This window comes from Salvelinus alpinus, chromosome 15 (assembly GCF_045679555.1).
Source record: "Salvelinus alpinus chromosome 15, SLU_Salpinus.1, whole genome shotgun sequence".
Taxonomy (NCBI): Eukaryota; Metazoa; Chordata; class Actinopteri; order Salmoniformes; family Salmonidae; genus Salvelinus; species Salvelinus alpinus.
This window is the reverse complement of record NC_092100.1, coordinates 17,363,857-17,380,120: the sequence shown is the minus strand read 5'-3', so window position 1 is coordinate 17,380,120 and position 16,264 is coordinate 17,363,857. Positions and strand designations below refer to the sequence as shown.

The 16,264-nt window shown below is 45.4% G+C and overlaps 1 pseudogene; it reads left to right on the top strand.

Moving 5' to 3' along the window:
- LOC139540539 (WD repeat-containing protein 18-like) overlaps window positions 1-16,264 on the top strand; it is a 76,099-nt pseudogene that overhangs the window by 41,699 nt on the left and 18,136 nt on the right.

Here is a 16,264-nt window from a genome sequence, read left to right as displayed (position 1 = left end):
TGTTCAGATCCTTTACTCAGTACTTTGTTGAAGCCCCTTTGGCAGCGATTACAGCCTTGGGTCTTCTTGGGTATGATGCTACAAGCTTGACATCTGTATTTGGGGGGTTTCTCCCATTCTTCTCTGCAGATCCTCTCAAGCTCTGTCAGGTTGGATGGGGAGCATTGCTGCACAGCTATTTTCAGGTCTCTCCAGAGATGCTCGATCGGGTACAAGTCCGGGCTATGACTGGGCCACTCAAGAACATTGAGGCTTGTCGCTTTGTCTTTATGGGATATTGTGTGTAGATTGATGAGGGGGAAAAAATCTGTAATACATTTTATAATAAGTCTGTAATGTAACAAAATATTAAAGGGTCTAAATACTTTCTGAATGCACTGTAACCGTCAAACCCGTTTTTAAATAGGCCTATACTACAACCATTTTAAGGAAACAAATATTTATTTACTTTTGTTTTCATGTAGATGAACTTTACCTTTTAGCGGGAGTGTTTACTAATGATTATAAGCAATTGTTTTGCTAACTTAATCTGTCTATTAAACATTCTACATCTCCTCGTTCCAACTGTCCTTTCTTTTATACAATTCCCGTTTTCATTGCTTGCTACTTGCTACTACTGGTATAATTTCACACAGAATCTTTTCTTAATCTTTAGACTAATCAACGTTGATGAGACCCAGTCCTGGCCCATATGCTGCCCTAGGCGAGGCAAAACAAAAATGCTGCCCTTCTATCCCTGCAGAATAGTAGCCTAGGCTATAGCCTACAGTGTCAGCCACAATGCACCTTTATGAATGCCCATGTTGTAGCCTACCGTTTGTAAAACAGACTATTTACTCTTAATCCCTGTCATTTGGTTGCATACATTTCTGTTAATGCATGTATTAATTACAGTAATTTACCATTCTCGGAATGGAGCGTCTGCAAAATTGAATTTTGCCACTTGACTTGTTTGGTGCTTAATACACTACTTGACCAAAAGTATGTGGACATCTGCTCGTCGAACATCTCATTCCAAAATCATGGGCATTAATATGGAGTTGGTCTCCCCTTTGCTGCTATAACAGCCTCCACTCTTCTGGGAAGGCTTACCACTAGATGTTGGAACATTGCTGCGGGGACTTGCTTCCATTCAGCCACAAGAGCATTAGTGAGGTTGGGCACTGATATTGGGCGATTAGGCCTGGCTTGCATTCGGCGTTACAATTCATCCCAAAGGTCTTCGATGGGGTTGAGGTCAGTGCTCTGTGCAGGCCAGTCAAGTTCTTCCACACCAATCTCGACAAACCATTTCTGTATGGACCTCACTTTGTGCACGGGTGCATTGTCATGCCAAAACAGGAAATGGCCATCCACAAAGTTGGAAGTACAGAATTGTCTAGAATGCCATTGTTTGCTGTAGCATTAAGATTTCCCTTCACTGGAACTAAGGGGCCTAGCCCAAACCATGAAAAACAGCCCCATTCCTCCTCCACCAAACTTCACAGTTGGCACTATGCTTTGGGGTAGGTAGCGTTCTCCTGCCATCTACCCAAACCCAGCTTCAGCCGTCGAACTGCTAGATGGTGAAGCATGATTCATCACTCCAGAGTTCAATGACGGCGATCTTTACACCATGCAAGCCGACACTTGGCATTGCGCATGGTGGTCTTAGGCTTGTGTGAGGCTGCTCGGCCATGGAAATTTCTTCAAGCTCCCGACAGTTCCCAATAGTTCTTGTGCTGGCGTTACTTCCAGAGGTAGTTTGGAACTCGGTTGTGAGTGTTGCAACCGAGGACATATTTTTATGCGCTACTGGCTTCAGCACTTGTTTGTCCCATTTTGGGAGCTTGTGTGACCTACCACTTCGCGGCTGAGATGTTGTTTCTCCTAGACGTTGCCATTTCACAATAACAGCACTTACAGTTGACCGGGGCAGCTCTAGCAGGGCAGAAATTTGACAAACTGACTTGTTGGAAAGGTGGCTGGCATCCTATGATGGTGCCACGTTGAAAGTCACTGAGCTCTTCAGTAATACCATTCTACTGCCAATGTTTGTCTATGGAGATTGCATGGCTGTGTGCTCGGTTTTATACACATCCGCAACGGGTGTGGCTGAAATAGTCGAATCCACTAATTTGAAGGGGTGTCCAAATACTTTTGTATATACAGTGGGGAGAACAAGTATTTGATACACTGCTGATTTTGCAGGTTGTCCTACTTACAAAGCATGTAGAGGTCTGTAATTTTTATCATAGGTACACTTCAACTGTGAGAGACGGAATCTAAAACAAAAATCCAGAAAATCACATTGTATGATTTTTAAGTAATTCATTTGCATTTTATTGCATGACATAAGTATTTGATCACCTACCAACCAGTAAGAATTCCGGCTCTCACTGACCTGTTAGTTTTTCTTTAAGAAGCCCTCCTGTTCTCCACTCATTACCTGTATTAACTGCACCTGTTTGAACTCGTTACCTGTATAAAAGACACCTGTCCACACACTCAATCAAACAGACTCCAACCTCTCCACAATGGCCAAGACCAGAGAGCTGTGTAAGGACATCAGGGATAAAATTGTAGATCTGCACAAGGCTGGGATGGGCTACAGGACAATAGGCAAGCAGCTTGGTGAGAAGGCAACAACTGTTGGCGCAATTATTAGAAAATAGAAGAAAATAGAAGAAGTTCAAGATGATGGTCAATCACCCTCGGTCTGGGGCTCCATGCAAGATCTCACCTCGTGGGGCATCAATGATCATGAGGAAGGTGAGGGATCAGCCCAGAACTACACGGCAGGACCTGGTCAATGACCTGAAGAGAGCTGGGACCACAGTCTCAAAGAAAACCATTAGTAACACACTACGCCGTCATGGATTAAAATCCTGCAGCGCACACAAGGTCCCCCTGCTCAAGCAGGCGCATGTCCAGGCCCGTCTGAAGTTTGCCAATGACCATCTGGATGATCCAGAGGAGGAATGGGAGAAGGTCATGTGGTCTGATGATTCAAAAATAGAGCTTTTTGGTCTAAACTCCACTCGCCGTGTTTGGAGGAAGAAGAAGGATGAGTACAACCCCAAGAACACCATCCCAACCGTGAAGCATGGAGGTGGAAACATCATTCTTTGGGGATGCTTTTCTGCAAAGGGGACAGGACGACTGCACCGTATTGAGGGGAGGATGGATGGGGCCATGTATTGCGAGATCTTAGCCAACAACCTCCTTCCCTCAGTAAGAGCATTGATGATGGGTCGTGGCTGGGTCTTCCAGCATGACAACGACCCGAAACACACAGCCAGGGCAACTAAGGAGTGGCTCCGTAAGAAGTATCTCAAGGTCCTGGAGTGGCCTAGCCAGTCTCCAGACCTGAACCCAATAGAAAATCTTTGGAGGGAGCTGAAAGTCCGTATTGCCCAGCGACAGCCCCGAAACCTGAAGGATCTGGAGAAGGTCTGTATGGAGGAGTGGGCCAAAATCCCTGCTGCAGTGTGTGCAAACCTGGTCAAGAACTACAGGAAACGTATGATCTCTGTAATTGCAAACAAAGGATTCTGTACCAAATATTAAGTTCTGCTTTTCTGATGTATCAAATACTTATGTCATGCAATAAAATGCGAATTAATTACTTAAAAATCATACAATGTGATTTTCTGGATTTTTGTTTTAGATTCCGTCTCTCACAGTTGAAGTGTACCTATGATAAAAATTACAAAAATTACAAAATTACAAATCGGCAAAATCGGCAGTGTATCAAATACTTGTTCTCCCCACTGTATAGTGTATATCCCTGTTTTGGTACCATACCTGGAATGTGCATACATGGTAATTCGGTTGTCTGTAATGTGTGAACAGAAGCAAGATAACAATGCTGAAACTCTGCTGTAAGAAAACAGGTTCGCTATACTCGCATTAACATCTGCTAACCATGTGTATGTGACAAATACATTTGATGTGATTTTGATTTGATTTGAAATGCTAGGTTTTTTTCCTCCAGCAATGGCTTTTGTCCTCCCTTGTGATGTAACTGGACTAAAGCCTAGAGACGCATGTCATTTGTAAGGAAACTAACAATAGCATTTAAGAAATCAGGAGAAAGAATCCGATCAGAACTGGAGAAATAAAACATCTGATATAACGCACTTGCTGAAATTGAGATTTTGTGTGACTCTAGATTACATCCATTATTTACTTGGTTAATAATGGAAAAGCTTAGACAAATGTTGACCCCAAACATGATGTTTGAGAAACCTATTTTATTAAGTGGTGATCTCCCTTTCCACTCAACCCTCCACAGGAAGCTAGTGACCTGTCTGTCTGTGTCTATGGACGGCACTCTCCTCCTCTCGGGCTCCCACGACGAGACCATACGACTGGGACATCCAAAGCAAGCAGAGCAGCCGTAGCATCAACCACAAAGGTAAGCTTGAATGACCCCTCGTCTCAACAAACCCTTGTCTCACCTCAGTGGTCCAAACCCATCTCTTCAGTTCAGCCGTTGAGACATTGATTTCTCCCCCAACACCCTGAGTCATACATCACCTAATCTGCCGAGACTGAATGGGATGCATGAGATAACGAGCTGCAGTAGTTCCAGTCTTTGGGTTTTCGTCACTCGTTATATAGACTTTTCAGGATTGGGTGAATGCGGTGCTTAAACGTCTTCGCTTCGAGTACTTTGTGCGTTTGCCCACACGGATCAGAAGGGGAGGGGGATTTGGCTCAGTTTCCTTTTGCGAGGGTGGAGACTTTGTAAACTGCTGGAACTCTCAATTTCTAACACGTATAGACCCAGAAGTTAAGCACACATCTGACCCAATGACGCAAGATTTTACTTCTGGGTTGACCAAGATTATACATCACCCTGCCCCCCGGCCCGTGTTAGAAAACCTTTCCACTGTTGCCCTTCCTTGAGGTCATGGAGTGTACGGTTTGACATGCATGCCCTTCAGCCTGTACTATGCTCCAGGTGCCGGCTTTGTCTGCTCGTGCTCTCCGTCTCTCTTACTGGGCGCCAACGGCAGACGCCAAACTCAATTCCCTTCTTGCTCTATGCTTTGGGTTCAGCTTTGGCTGTTGTGTAGTGGTACGCTGATGTGTTTATTTATGTTTGCTCTTAATATTACTTTGTGAAGCAGATATAGAGGGCTTGCAGTTGCGTCACAAATCACCTGACAACCGCGCCATGTTGGAAGTCTGTTGGAAGCAGATCTACTAAGCTAATTGTTAAAAGAATGAAGATAATGTGTTCAAAGATACAGTTAATGACTATAAGGGAGCTGAGCTCTCAAAGTAGAGAGTTGTTTTTTTCTCCGTGGAGTTACCATCACATTGAGGCGTCTGGTCTTTCTATGGGCCACAGCACCCACTCAGTGTGACGGTGGAGTCCCTTTCTGTTCATTAAGTGCTTTTAGAGAACTGGGATTTGGTTGCATCACTGGGCAGGTTGCGAACTCATTTTGTTTTAATAGGATGTTTCTGTTTATTCAGCCACTGTGACTGGTTGGCTGTCTATCAGTTTTGGCCGGATGGAGGAAGTAACGACGTTCAACAGCACTTTTATTGAACTGTCTTCTGGGATAACTAAATGGAACCATGGCCTTGCCAGATCTTTTTTGGCAGTGCAATCTCTTGTTTTTTAGGGTTGGAGCTTGGTGTTATTTACCTCTGTCGAGTTTGTTGGTTTGCGTCATTATATGGCAGTCATCTGACTTTCTAAAGAGAAGGCTGAGAGGGTCATGCTGGGTGTTGTTCAGCGGTTTTATTTATTAAACACACAAAAACACACATTTCACTCACACAGCTGGAAAGGCACACTCCCCATTGCTGACCACCATCTGCAAAGCCTCAGAGCTGATCAACACTGCTCTGGAACTGAAATGATTGGGCTGTCAGAAAACACCACTAGCCCAGAGAGCTGTTTTCAGGTAATAAATTCTTCCTTGAAAATAATCGAGCAGTATATCAAGTCAAGAAGCAGCAGGCGAGTATTGAAATGTGAGAATGAATCTAATGATTCGGGTTTTAGCATGCCATTGTTGTGAGGGTGTTCAATGCAGGCCTCGCTAAAGAAGACAGGAATTTATTTGTTAAGCGATAATGCACTGCTTATGTGCATTCCACTCCTGTCATGCTAAACATTTTTGGCACTTGACACGGAGTACATAGACTGGAATGTTAGCACTAAACAGAGACTGGCGACCAGGCTTATAATTAGGCTAGATGATAAAGTTCAACATCAACAACCTATTTATTTTATGTAATTTGCTATGTGGTTTTTTAGTCAACTCCATTATTTAAATATTACAATGGAAATTTAATTGAAAATAATCTTTAATGACATCATCAGATTTGGACTATTCAACAACCCCAGTAGCAAAACAAGAGAAAACCACAAACTTTAGACTGCGGTCTATTTTCATACAGTAAATAAACAGCCCGTAACACTTGCACTAGTCAACTATGAACAACTATGAACACAACCACCACGCCGAAATTTATAGATGGATGTCAACTCTGTCTCCCCCGAGGGTGTCCATGGGCTGCATTCTGTGTCAGAGGCTCTCAACCTCTCTCCAGACGTCCTCCCATCCCCCACCTTGTCTTCCTCAAGGATCAGTGAAGAGGGTCAGTTCAGCCTGTAATTGAGTCGTCAGAAGGTCCCGGGCACCCCTCCCAAGCTCTAGCCCAGTTTCCCCAGCTCTGTTCTGGGAATGCAGTTATTGGCCCTCAGGCCTGCCTGATCATGGAGGCAATAAAAAACCATTCACAGCCCTTTTGCTCTAAGCTCCGCGGCTCGACCGGCACAAATCGGAAGAGCAGTGGTAGAAAATCAGAGCCACTGACAAGTGACAGGATGTTTATGGAATGGTGGCTTTGAAAACAAGGCTGTTGAAGAAATTAGGTGTACGGTCAATGTGCTTTAAACTAACTTCAGTTCAAATTATTTAGCATTTGGATTATTTAACAGATCATACCAGTCCCCCATAAACATTTTGTCTATTAAACTAAAAACGTCAGTGAAGAACACTTTTTTCCAGTCCTGTCTGGTCCAGCGACAGTGAGTTTGTGCCCATAGGCTGTTGCCGGTGATGTCTGGTAAGGAACTCCTTACAACAGGCCTACAAGCCCTCAGTCTAGCCTCTCTCAGCCTAATGCGGACAGTCTGAGCACTGATGGAAAGATTGTGCGTTCCTGGTGTAACTCGGGCAGTTGTTGTTGTTGCCATCCTGTAGGTGTGATGTTCGGCTGTAACGATCCAGTGCAGGTGTTGTTACACGTGGTCTGGCACTGCGAGGTCAATCAGCTGTCTGTCCTGTCTCCCTGTAGTGCTGTCTTACAGGCTGACTACACTGCTCGCGTCACGTGCGTGAGCGTTGCAAAATACATTTAGAAATCTATATTATTAAATTATTGCACCCACACTGCTCGCGCTTGTGAGCAACGAGCGTCTGCGTTGCCAGGGGCTAAAATAGAAGTCCGTTCTATTTGTGACGCAGATCACGCTGCAAGTCCTGCCTCCCCCATTTCCTCATTGGTTTATAGAAGCAGGTACCCACGTGCCATCTCCTCATTGGTTATACCCACATGCGTGACTGAGAGACCAACGAGGTCAGTGGCGGTAATGCACCTAATTTATGAAAGTTGCCAATCGCAATATAATGTCAAGAGAAGAAAAAGCCTAGAAGGAGGAGTGATGACTGGAAACGATTCGGTTGACCGTTTTATGTGTGGATTAACTGTTGGAGTAGAGGACCTTGTGCATTTCAGGTAAAATAACAACTCAATGTTTACATCCCAGGACAAATTAGCCAGTAACAGCACGCTAGCTAAATAGGACAAATTAGCTAGCAAGCTAGCTAGCTAAATTTACATTAATGTTTAATGCTTTTTGACCTGTTCCCAAAATAATGTAATTGCTTCAGAATTTTTGACATTTTAACGTGCGTGTCGTGATGGCATTTTGGTGTAGGGGACAAAATAAATGTATGCACGATGGCGCACGCATTCAGCCGGTTCGGGTTCCATGTTAGACGTCTCACAGTACGGACATTGCAATTTATTGCTCTATCCACATCTGCAGTCCTCATGCCTCTTTTCAGCATGCCTAAGGCACATTCACGCAGATAAGCAGGGACCCTGGGCATCTTTCTTTTGGTGTTTTTCAGAGTCAGTAGAAAGGCCTCTTTAGTGTCCTAAGTTTTCATAACTGTGACTTTAATTGCCTACCGTCTGTAAGCTGTTAGTGTCTTAACCACCGTTCCACATGTGCATGTTTATTAATTGTTTATGGTTCATTGGTCAAGCATGGAAACAGTGTTTAAACCCTTTACAATGAAGATCTGTGAAGTTATTTGGATTTTTACGAATTATCTTTGAAAGACAGGGTACTGAAAAACAGACGTTTCTTTTTTTGCTGAGTTTATGATGGTACCATTGGTGTGAGTGGTCGGAGGACAAAACAGAGGCCTCAACCTATATCCTACTTCTTGATTATTTATATTATTATTATTATCTATATTATTATTATTATCTATTAGTATTATCATTCATATCTATATTATTATTATCTATTTTTATCATCTATATTATGATCTATATTATTTTTAGTATTATAATAATCTATATTATTATTATTATTATTATCTTTATTATAAATATAATCTATATTATTTTTATTATTATAATAATCTATAATCTCTGGAGATCAGATGCCAAATAAATTAATGTCGGACTCAACTTTCCAGCATGGGCCCTAGGGTAGAAAACTAGAATGACTTAGTGTGCATTAACACGGTCATTCAGGACCGGTCGGTAGAGAAGCACATCAGTGTTGTAGTCCTCTCACATCCCCCTGCCACTTTGCCACAAACTGCTTTGGCATAAACTGCTGCACTTTCCTTTTCAGCCCTTGTTATATGCTGCTTAAAGAGTGATTGAGGCTGGCACCTCAGTGGGACATCCCACTTAGAAGAGGACAAGAGCCTTGTGTCAAAGTCATTGTGTGGCAGCAGCCTGCCCTATACCATTACTGCTTAGTGAGCACTTGCTTCACCACTATTAGATACTGGCATGGCATTACAATTAGAACTCATCAAAAAGTTCATTTACACAAGTTTACATAGTTATGAAAGGAATTTTTCTCTTACTGCCTGGTTTGTATCTGGAAACACAAGATGTGTCCTTTTTAAAGCTAGATATCCTTATTTGACAAAACAGCCACGTCTGTTTTGGGATATTACAACAACAAAGAAGTTACTGCAAACAACGAGCAAAGTTGCAGGAGAAATTGGTTTCTGAAAATCATCCCATCAGGATTGTCTCTGTTCAGTTTGGTGGTTGCTGTTGTATGTAGTGAGTGCATGGCCAAAATGTTGTATTTCTAATATCAATGTGTTAGACGTTCATTTCATATATACTCTACTCATACACAATTCAAACACCACTGATCTTTTAACCCGCATCACATTTCATAGTACTCTCAACGTGAGAAAACGTTGTCAAGCAGAGGCGCTACCACAGGAATTTGACCAAAAGCAAGTGCAACATTTATCTTCCTCCAACTTCCATATCGTTATCTTGATAATTGTTTAGATTATCTCCATATTGTTATCTTGATAATTGTTTAGATTATCTCCATTTCGTTATCTTGATAATTGTTTATATTATCTCCATATCGTTATCTTGATAATTGTTTAGATTATCTCCATATCGTTATCTTGATAATTGTTTAGATTATCTCCATATCGTTATCTTGATAATTGTTTAGATTATCTCCATATCGTTATCTTGATAATTGTTTAGATTATCTCCATATCGTTATCTTGATAATTGTTTAGATTATCTCCATATCGTTATCTTGATAATTGTTTAGATTATCTCCATATCGTTATCTTGATAATTGTTTAGATTATCTCCATATCGTTATCTTGATAATTGTTTTGATTATCTCCATATCGTTATCTTGATAATTGTTTCGATTATCTCCATATCGTTATCTTGATAATTGTTTTGATTATCTCCATATCGTTATCTTGATAATTGTTTCGATTATCTCCATAAGCGCCTGGACCTGATTGTATGGTTTCCGCCGAGGGCATCGATAGATATTATGTGGGCTGGAGCAGAGCTTGTCTAGTGCTCCCCTCTCACACATCTCTGCACCCCTGCTACTGTGATCCTGCTTGGCAGCTGGTAGAATTTCCGAGTGTATGTTGGAGGGGCCCGGACCATTAGTGTAATTCCAAGAGTGGGAGCCAAGTCCCAGGGATCGATATCTGTAATTGAGTGGGAGATAATTAGCCAGCCCTTATTACTACAACAAGGAATAAATATACTCTCCTCAGTTACCCCATACACAAACTACATTTTAAACAGGGCCCAATTCTTGGATGTGGTGAAATACAGGTACAGTGGAGCAAAAAAGTATTTAGTCAGCCACCAATTGTGCAAGTTCTCCCACTTAAAAAGATGAGAGAGGCCTGTAATTTTCATCATAGGTACACTTCAACTATGACAGACAAAATGAGAAAAAAAATCCAGAAAATCACATTGTAGGATTTTTAATGAATTTATTTGCAAATTATGGTGGAAAATAAGTATTTGGTCACCTACAAACAAGCAAGATTTCTGGCTCTCACAGACCTGTAACTTCTTCTTTAAGAGGCTCCTCTGTCCTCCACTCGTTACCTGTATTAATGGCACCTGTTTGAACTTGTTATCAGTATAAAAGACACCTGTCCACAACCTCAAACAGTCACACTCCAAACTCCACTATGGCCAAGACCAAAGAGGACACCAGAAACAAAATTGTAGACCTACACCAGGCTGGGAAGACTGAATCTGCAATAGGTAAGCAGCTTGGTTTGAAGAAATCAACTGTGGGAGCAATTATTAGGAAATGGAAGACATACAAGACCACTGATAATCTCCCTCGATCTGGGGCTCCACGCAAGATCTCACCCCGTGGGGTCAAAATGATCACAAGAACGGTGAGCAAAAATCCCAGAACCACACGGGGGGTGAAGTGAATGACCTGCAGAGAGCTGGGACCAAAGTAACAAAGCCTACCATCAGTAACACACTACGCCGCCAGGGACTCAAATCCTGCAGTGCCAGACGTGTCCCCCTGCTTAAGCCAGTACATGTCCAGGCCTGTCTGAAGTTTCCTAGAGAGCATTTGGATGATCCAGAAGAAGATTGGGAGAATGTCATATGGTCAGATGAAACCAAAATAGAACTTTTTGGTAAAAACTCAACTCGTCGTGTTTGGAGGACAAAGAATGCTGAGTTGCATCCAAAGAACACCATACCTACTGTGAAGCATGGGGGTGGAAACATCATGCTTTGGGGCTGTTTTTCTGCAAAGGGACCAGGACGACTGATCCGTGTAAAGGAAAGAATGAATGGGGCCATGTATCGTGAGATTTTGAGTGAAAACCTCCTTCCATCAGCAAGGGCATTGAAGATGAAACGTGGCTGGGTCTTTCAGCATGACAATGATCCCAAACACACCGCCCGGGCAACGAAGGAGTGGCTTCGTAAGAAGCATTTCAAGGTCCTGGAGTGGCCTAGCCAGTCTCCAGATCTCAACCCCATAGAAAATCTTTGGAGGGAGTTGAAAGTCCGTGTTGCCCAGCAACAGCCCCAAAACATCACTGCTCTAGAGGAGATCTGCATGGAGGAATGGGCCAAAATACCAGCAACAGTGTGTGAAAACCTTGTGAAGACTTACAGAAAACGTTTGACCTCTGTCATTGCCAACAAAGGGTATATAACAAAGTATTGAGATAAACTTTTGTTATTGACCAAATACTTATTTTTGCAAATAAATTCATTAAAAATCCTACAATGTGATTTTCTGGAATTTTTTTTCTCATTTTGTCTGTCATAGTTGAAGTGTACCTATGATGAAAATTACAGGCCTCTCTCATCTTTTTAAGTGGGAGAACTTGCACAATTGGTGGCTGACTAAATACTTTTTTGCCCCACTGTATGTGTGCTAACTCACCTCCTTTTCCTCTTTCTACCTGCTTGGATTGTTGCAGTGGCTTCTTCACGCATAAAGAGCAAATTGCACAAATTTGCACAAATCTCCCTGGAACCACATTGAAAACCCGTTGATTGGGAACGCTCTGAACTCCTCTGAATACCGCGAGTGCTGCGGTGGCTGTGCATAAATAACTAACAGTCCTCTGGTTGTCTGTTAATATAATACCGATGGACAGGGATTAAGGCAGGAGGAGAGCACTTCTGCTTCCTGTTTACCCAGGTTTATTGCCATACTTATCAGGCACAATATTGCCCTAGTCTTTCCCTCCCTCCACTAATCCGCATTATTCATGATCTAGTTCGTTAGACTTTGGGGATTGTATTTATGTGCTGATGAATAAATGAACAGCAACCTGTTGCTTTGATTGAACCATTCCCATATTAATGTACAGGTGGGTATGTTTTTCCACTCTCTCGCCCTCTCTCCTCTATTTATCTTGCACTCTTTCTATCTCTCCCTTCTCTCTCCCTCTCCCCCTCTCTCTCTCCTCTATTTTTCTTGCCCTCTCCCTCTCTTGGCCCCTGTCCCTCCCTCGCCCCCTCTCCCTCTCTCGCAACCTCTCCCTCTCGCGCCCCTCTCGCGCCCTCTTGTGCTCCCTCGCGCCCTCTCTCCCCCTCTCTCTCTCCCCTCTTTCCCTCTGCCCCACTCTCTTTCCCTCTCCCCAATTTCCTATTTCACTTGCCCTCTGTTTCTCTCCCCTCTCTATCCCGCTCTTTCCACCTGCTCTCTCCCCCTCGCTGTCTCTCTCTCGCCCTCCTCTATTTCTCGTGCCTTCTTTCGATCTCTCTCCCCCTCTCGATCTCCCTCCCCCTCTCCTGCTCTCCCCCTCCTCGATCTCTCTCCCGCTCGCCCTCTCCCCCTCGCTCTTTCCCCTCTCACTTTTTCTCTCCCTCTTCTCGCCTACTCTCTCTCCCCCCTTGCCTACTTTCTCTCCCCTCTTTCTCTGTCCATCTCCCCCTCTCTCGTTCCCTATCCCCCTCTCTCGTTCCCTCTCCCCCTCTCTTTCTTTCCCCCCTCTCTCTCTCTTTCCCCCTCTTTCTCTCATCCCCCTCTTTCTTCCCCTACTCTCTTGCCTCTTTCCTATTTCACTTGCGTTCTCTCTTTCCCCTTTTTCTCTCCCCTCTCTATCCCGCTCTCTTGCGCTTTCTCGCCCTCTCCCCCTCCCTCTCTCTCCCCTTCACCCGCTCGCTCGCTCTCTCCCCCTCGCTCTCCCCCTTTCTCCTTCCCTCGCTCTATCCCACACTTTCTCCCCCTCTCTCTTTCCCTCTCCACCCTCTTTTTCCCTCTCCCCCCTCCCTTTCTCTCCTCTCCCCAATTTCCTATTTTTCTTGCCCTCTCTTTCTCTCTCCTCTTTATCCCACTCTCTCCCCCTCACTCTCGTTCTCTCTCTCGCCCTCTCCCCTCTCTTGCCTTCTCCTCTCTCACACTCCTCTCTTCCTCTCTCCTGCTCTCCCCCCTCTCGATCTCTCTTCCCCTCTCCCACTCACTCTTTCCCCTCTCTTTCTCTCCCCCTCTCTCTTTCTCTCTCCTCTCTCCCCACCTCTTTCTCTCTCCTCTCTCCCCCCTCTCTCTGTCCCTCTCCCACTTTCTCTCTCTGTCCCTCTCACCCTCTCGCTTTTCTCTCTCCCCCCTCCCTCTCTCTCGATCTCTCTCCCCTCTCTATCCCGCTCTCTCGCGCGTTCTCCCCCTCGATCGCTGTCGCTTTCTCTCACATCACTCTCTCCCTCCCTCATCTCTCGCCCCTCTCTCCTCTCCCCCTTCTTTCCCTCTCTCTCCTCTCCCCCTCTTTTTCTCAAACCGCTCTCCCCTCCCCCCTTTTTATTTTTCTCACCCTCTCTCTCATCTCCCCTTCTTGCGTGCCCCTCTCTCTCGCTCCTCACTCTCCTTTCTCTCTCCTCTCCCCCCTCTTTCTCTCTCACCCCTCTTTCTCTCCCCCCCTCTTTCTCTCTCTCCCCCTCCCTCTATCTCGATCTCTCTCCCCTTCTCCTGCTCGCTCGCTCTCTCCCCCTTTCTCTCTCCCCCTCTCTTTCTCCCCCCCTTTCTTTCCCTCTCCACCCTTTCTCTCTCTCCCTCCCCCACTCTCTTTCCATCTCCACCCTCTCTCTTTCCCTGTCCCGAATATCCTATTTCACTTGCCCTCTTTCTCTCCCCTCTCTATCCCGCTCTCCCCCTCGCCATCTCCCCTCTCTTGCTCTCCTCTATTTCTATCGATCTCTCTCCCCCTCTCTCCTGCTCTCCCCCTCGCTCTCTTTCCTCTCTCTCTCTTTCTCCCTTGCTCTCTTTCCCCTCTCTCTTTCTCTCTCCCCCTCTCACTTTTTCTCTCCCCCCTCGCCTATTCTCTCTCCCCTCTTTCTCTGTCCCTCTTCCTCCCTCTCTGTCCCTCTTCCCCCTTCTCTCTCCCCTCTCCCTCTCTCTCCCCTCTCTCTCTTTCCCCCCTCTCTCATTTCTCCCCATCTTTCTCTCCCCCTCTCTCTTGCCCCCTCTTTCTCTCCCTCGCCCCCTCTCCCTCCACTTTCTCCCCTTCTCCCGCTCGCTCTCCCCCTTGCTCTCTTTACCCTCTCTCTCTCTCTCCCCTCTTTCTCTCCCCCCTCTCCCCCTCTCGCTTTTTTCTCCCCCTTCACCTACTCTCCCCCCTCTCTCGCCCTCCTCTCTCCTCTCCCCCCTCTTTTCTTCACCCCCTCTCTCTCTCCTCTCCCCCTCTTGTTCTCACCCCGTCTCTCTCTCCTTTCCCCCTCTTTTTCTCACTTTCTCTCTCTCTCCTCTCCCCTTCTTGCTCTCCTGTCTCTCTCTCCCCCCTCTTTCTCTTTATCCTCTCTCTCTCTCTCCCCTCTTTCTCTCCCCCCTCTCCCCCTCTCGCTTTTTTCTCCCCCTTCACCTACTCTCCCCCTCGCCTACTCTCTCCCCTCGTTCTCTGTCCCTCTTCCACCCTCTCTCTGTCCTTTTCCCTCTCTCTCTCATTCCCTCTCCCCCCTCTCTCGCCCTCCTCTCTCTCTCCTCTCTCTCTCTTTCTCCTCTTTCCTATTTGACTTGCCCTCTCTCCTCTCGCTTTTCTCTCTCCTCTCGCCCTCTCTCCTCTCGCTTTTCTCTCTCCCCTTCTCCCCCTCGCTCTCGTTCACCTCTTTCTCTCCCCCTCTCTTTCTCTCCCCCCTCTTTCTCTCCCCCTCTTTCTCTTCCCTTCTCTACCCCGCTCTCTCGCGCTTTCTCCCTCTCGCTCGCTCTCGCTTTCTCTCACATCGCTCTCACCCACTCCCCCTTGCCTCTCTCACACGCACTCGCTCTCTCTAGCTCTCTTGCCGCTCTTTCTCACCCCTCTCTTTTGCTCTTTCCCTCACCCCCTCTCTCCTCTCCCCCCTCTTTTCTTCATCCCCTCTCTCTCTCCTCTCCCCCTCTTGTTCTCACCCCGTCTCTCTCTCCTTTCCCCCTCTTTTTCTCACTTTCTCTCTCTCTCCTCTCCCCTTCTTGCTCTCCTGTCTCTCTCTCCCTCCTCTTTCTCTCGCCCCCTCTTTCTCTCCCTCACCCCCTCTCTCTCTCGCACCCTCTTTTTCTCCCTCACCCCCCCTCTCTCTCATCCCCTCTTTCTCTCTCTCGCCCCTCTTTCTCTCTTTCTCTCGCCCCCTCTTTCTCTCCCTCACCCCCTCTCTCTCTCGCCCCATCTTTCTCTCCCTCACCCCCTCACTCTCTCGCCCCATCTTTCTCTCCCTCACCCCCTCTCTCTCTCGCCCCATCTTTCTCTCCCTCGCTCCCTCTCTCCCTCCACTCTCTCTCTTTCTCTCTCGCTCACAGCTGCCCCAATTGAGATTTCCCATGATGGAAATGCATTATTCAATTCCCTTGTTGGCTGAAAGACAAACAAAAATTGGGACATAAAGCTGTGATCCTTCCAAACATGAAAGTAGAACCGCAGTTTAAAAAATACTTGAGTTGGATCTGTGATTTCATGCTCAATAAGCATGGCAATTTAGCGCACCACATCAAATGTTAAAGCTTGTACAGCAGAAGGCTTAGCCTGTCCAGTGACTTCTGGTAATACAATATTCATTCTCTCGTAGCTTGTAGATTAATCTTCTTTTCTGCTGAACATGATGACAAGGTAAATAATGATCCAGCAGAAATATTGACTGCTGAATCTCACATAAGACAGGACAAGGAGACCCACCGGAAATTTAGTTTAGAAAGTAGTTTTGTTTCCTGTCTCATTGTATCATGCAGGTGCTTTCACTTTTTACCTTTTAA